Genomic DNA, 5,000 nt, shown 5'->3' with positions numbered 1-5,000 from the left:
TGGCCATTTTTGGCTGCGCGAGCGAGCAGCGAGCGGCGGACAGCGAGCGAAGCGAGAGGCAGCACCGTCCCTGCTATACGAAAGCCCATCCAGCCCTGTGCCACCCGGGGGGTTCCAGGGTGCTGAGATGGCTGACGTTTTGCTCCGCTCACGACGGTCGCCGCGGCACGCAAGAACAGGCCAAAAACTGGCCAAAACAGCCCAAAAACGGGCCAAAACTGGCCATTTTTTGCTGCGCGAGCGAGCGGAGAGCGGCGAACAGCGAGCGAAGCGCGAGGCAGCACCGTCCCTGCTATACGAAAGCCCCATCCAGCCCTGTGCCACCCGGGGGTTCCAGGGTGCTGAGATGGCTGACATTTTGCTCCGCTCACGACGGTCACCGCGCCACACAAGAACAGCCCAAAAACAGGCCAAAACAGCCCAAAAACGGGCCAAAACTGGCCATTTTTGGCTGCGCGAGCGAGCGGCGAGCGGCGAACAGCGAGCGAAGCGAGAGGCAGCACCGTCCCTGCTATACGAAAGCCCCATCCAGCCCTGTGCCACCCGGGGGGTTCCAGGGTGCTGAGATGGCTGACGTTTTGCTCCGCTCACGACGGTCACCGCACCACGCAAGAACAGGCCAAAAACTGGCCAAAACAGCCCAAAAACGGGCCAAAACTGGCCATTTTTGGCTGCGCGAGCGAGCGGCGAGCGGCGAACAGCGAGCGAAGCGAGAGGCAGCACCGTCCCTGCTATACGAAAGCCCATCCAGCCCTGTGCCACCCGGGGGTTCCAGGGTGCTGAGATGGCTGACGTTTTGCTCCGCTCTCGACGGTCACCGCGCAATGCAAGAACAGGCCAAAAACTGGCCAAAACGGCCCAAAAAACGGGCCAAAACTGGCCATTTTGGTCTGCGCGAGCGGCGAGCGGCGGACAGCGAGCGAAGCGAGAGGCAGCACCGTCCCTGCTATACGAAAGCCCCATCCAGCCCTGTGCCACCCGGGGGGTTCCAGGGTGCTGAGATGGCTGACGTTTTGCTCCCTCTCGACGGTCACCGCGCAATGCAAGACAGGCCAAAAACTGGCAAAACGGCCCAAAAACGGGCCAAAACTGGCCATTTTTGGCTGCGCGAGCGAGCGGCGAGCGGCGGACAGCGAGCGAAGCGAGAGGCAGCACCGTCCCTGCTATACGAAAGCCCCATCCAGCCCTGTGCCACCCGGGGGGGTTCCAGGGTGCTGAGATGGCTGACGTTTTGCTCCGCTCTCGACGGTCACCGCGCAATGCAAGAACAGGCCAAAAACTGGCCAAAACGGCCCAAAAACGGGCCAAAACTGGCCATTTTTGGCTGCACGAGCGAGCGGCGAGCGGCGGGACAGCGAGCGAAGCGAGAGGCAGCACCGTCCCTGCTATACGAAAGCCCCATCCAGCCCTGTGCCACCCGGGGGGTTCCAGGGTGCTGAGATGGCTGACGTTTTGCTCCGCTCTCGACGGTCACCGCGCAATGCAAGAACAGGCCAAAAACTGGCCAAAACGGCCCAAAAACGGGCCAAAACTGGCCATTTTGGCTGCACGAGCGAGCGGCGAGCGGCGGACAGCGAGCGAAGCGAGAGGCAGCACCGTCCCTGCTATACGAAAGCCCCATCCAGCCCTGTGCCACCCGGGGGTTCCAGGGTGCTGAGATGGCTGACGTTTTTGCTCCGCTCTCGACGGTCACCGCGCAATGCAAGAACAGGCCAAAAACTGGCCAAAACGGCCCAAAAACGGGCCAAAACTGGCCATTTTTGGCTGCACGAGCGAGCGGCGAGCGGCGGACAGCGAGCGAAGCGAGAGGCAGCACCGTCCCTGCTATACGAAAGCCCCATCCAGCCCTGTGCCACCCGGGGGGTTCCAGGGTGCTGAGATGGCTGACGTTTTGCTCCGCTCTCGACGGTCACCGCGCAATGCAAGAACAGGCCAAAAACTGGCCAAAACGGCCCAAAAACGGGCCAAAACTGGCCATTTTTGGCTGCGCGAGCGAGCGGCGAGCGGCGGACAGCGAGCGAAGCGAGAGGCAGCACCGTCCCTGCTATACGAAAGCCCCATCCAGCCCTGTGCCACCCGGGGGGTTCCAGGGTGCTGAGATGGCTGACGTTTTGCTCCGCTCTCGACGGTCACCGCGCAATGCAAGAACAGGCCAAAAACTGGCCAAAACGGCCCAAAAACGGGCCAAAACTGGCCATTTTTGGCTGCACGAGCGAGCGGCGAGCGGCGGACAGCGAGCGAAGCGAGAGGCAGCACCGTCCCTGCTATACGAAAGCCCCATCCAGCCCTGTGCCACCCGGGGGGTTCCAGGGTGCTGAGATGGCTGACGTTTTGCTCCGCTCTCGACGGTCACCGCGCAATGCAAGAACAGGCCAAAAACTGGCCAAAACGGCCCAAAAACGGGCCAAAACTGGCCATTTTTGGCTGCACGAGCGAGCGGCGAGCGGCGGACAGCGAGCGAAGCGAGAGGCAGCACCGTCCCTGCTATACGAAAGCCCCATCCAGCCCTGTGCCACCCGGGGGGGGTTCCAGGGTGCTGAGATGGCTGACGTTTTGCTCCGCTCTCGACGGTCACCGCGCAATGCAAGAACAGGCCAAAAACTGGCCAAAACGGCCCAAAAACGGGCCAAAACTGGCCATTTTGGCTGCACGAGCGAGCGGCGAGCGGCGGACAGCGAGCGAAGCGAGAGGCAGCACCGTCCCTGCTATACGAAAGCCCCATCCAGCCCTGTGCCACCCGGGGGGTTCCAGGGTGCTGAGATGGCTGACGTTTTGCTCCGCTCTCGACGGTCACCGCGCAATGCAAGAACAGGCCAAAAACTGGCCAAAACGGCCCAAAAACGGGCCAAAACTGGCCATTTTTGGCTGCGCGAGCGAGCGGCGAGGCGGCGGACAGCGAGCGAAGCGAGAGGCAGCACCGTCCCTGCTATACGAAAGCCCCATCCAGCCCTGTGCCACCCGGGGGTTCCAGGGTGCTGAGATGGCTGACGTTTTGCTCCGCTCTCGACGGTCACCGCGCATGCAAGAACAGGCCAAAAACTGGCCAAAACGGCCCAAAAACGGGCCAAAACTGGCCATTTTTGGCTGCACGAGCGAGCGGCGAGCGGCGGACAGCGAGCGAAGCGAGAGGCAGCACGTCCCTGCTATACGAAAGCCCCATCCAGCCCTGTGCCACCGGGGGGTTCCAGGGTGCTGAGATGGCTGACGTTTTGCTCCGCTCTCGACGGTCACCGCGCAATGCAAGAACAGGCCAAAAACTGGCCAAAACGGCCCAAAAACGGGCCAAAACTGGCCATTTTTGGCTGCACGAGCGAGCGGCGAGCGGCGGACAGCGAGCGAAGCGAGAGGCAGCACCGTCCCTGCTATACGAAAGCCCCATCCAGCCCTGTGCCACCCGGGGGGTTCCAGGGTGCTGAGATGGCTGACGTTTTGCTCCGCTCTCGACGGTCACCGCGGCAATGCAAGAACAGGCCAAAAACTGGCCAAAACGGCCCAAAAACGGGCCAAAACTGGCCATTTTTGGCTGCACGAGCGAGCGGCGAGCGGCGGACAGCGAGCGAAGCGAGAGGCAGCACCGTCCCTGCTATACGAAAGCCCATCCAGCCCTGTGCCACCCGGGGGGTCCAGGGTGCTGAGATGGCTGACGTTTTGCTCCGCTCTCGACGGTCACCGCGCAATGCAAGAACAGGCCAAAAACTGGCCAAAACGGCCCAAAAAACGGGCCAAAACTGGCCATTTTTGGCTGCACGAGCGAGCGGCGAGCGGCGGACAGCGAGCGAAGCGAGAGGCAGCACCGTCCCTGCTATACGAAAGCCCCATCCAGCCCTGTGCCACCCGGGGGGTTCCAGGGTGCTGAGATGGCTGACGTTTTGCTCCGCTCTCGACGGTCACCGCGCAATGCAAGAACAGGCCAAAAACTGGCCAAAACGGCCCAAAAACGGGCCAAAACTGGCCATTTTTGGCTGCACGAGCGAGCGGCGAGCGGCGGACAGCGAGCGAAGCGAGAGGCAGCACCGTCCCTGCTATACGAAAGCCCCATCCAGCCCTGTGCCACCCGGGGGGTTCCAGGGTGCTGAGATGGCTGACGTTTTGCTCCGCTCTCGACGGTCACCGCGCAATGCAAGAACAGGCCAAAAACTGGCCAAAACGGCCCAAAAACGGGCCAAAACTGGCCATTTTTGGCTGCACGAGCGAGCGGCGAGCGGCGGACAGCGAGCGAAGCGAGAGGCAGCACCGTCCCTGCTATACGAAAGCCCCATCCAGCCCTGTGCCACCCGGGGGGTTCCAGGGGTGCTGAGATGGCTGACGTTTTGCTCCGCTCTCGACGGTCACCGCGCAATGCAAGAACAGGCCAAAAACTGGCCAAAACGGCCCAAAACGGGCCAAAACTGGCCATTTTTGGCTGCACGAGCGAGCGGCGAGCGGCGGACAGCGAGCGAAGCGAGAGGCAGCACCGTCCCTGCTATACGAAAGCCCCATCCAGCCCTGTGCCACCCGGGGGGTTCCAGGGTGCTGAGATGGCTGACGTTTTTGCTCCGCTCTCGACGGTCACCGCGCAATGCAAGAACAGGCCAAAAACTGGCCAAAACGGCCCAAAAACGGGCCAAAACTGGCCATTTTTGGCTGCACGAGCGAGCGGCGAGCGGCGGACAGCGAGCGAAAGCGAGAGGCAGCGCACGTCCCTGCTATACGAAAGCCCATCCAGCCCTGTGCCACCGGGGGGTTCCAGGGTGCTGAGATGGCTGACGTTTTGCTCCGCTCTCGACGGTCACCGCGCAATGCAAGAACAGGCCAAAAACTGGCCAAAACGGCCCAAAAACGGGCCAAAACTGGCCATTTTTGGCTGCGCGAGCGAGCGGCGAGCGGCGGACAGCGAGCGAAGCGAGAGGCAGCACCGTCCCTGCTATATACGAAAGCCCCATCCAGCCCTGTGCCACCCGGGGGGTTCCAGGGTGCTGAGATGGCTGACGTTTTGCTCCGCTCACGACGGTCACCGCACC

The sequence above is a fragment of the Musa acuminata genome, unplaced genomic scaffold, assembly GCF_036884655.1.
Source record: "Musa acuminata AAA Group cultivar baxijiao unplaced genomic scaffold, Cavendish_Baxijiao_AAA HiC_scaffold_790, whole genome shotgun sequence".
Taxonomy (NCBI): domain Eukaryota; kingdom Viridiplantae; phylum Streptophyta; class Magnoliopsida; order Zingiberales; family Musaceae; genus Musa; species Musa acuminata.
The sequence above is the reverse complement of the archived record's forward strand: the minus strand, read 5'-3'. Positions refer to the sequence as shown.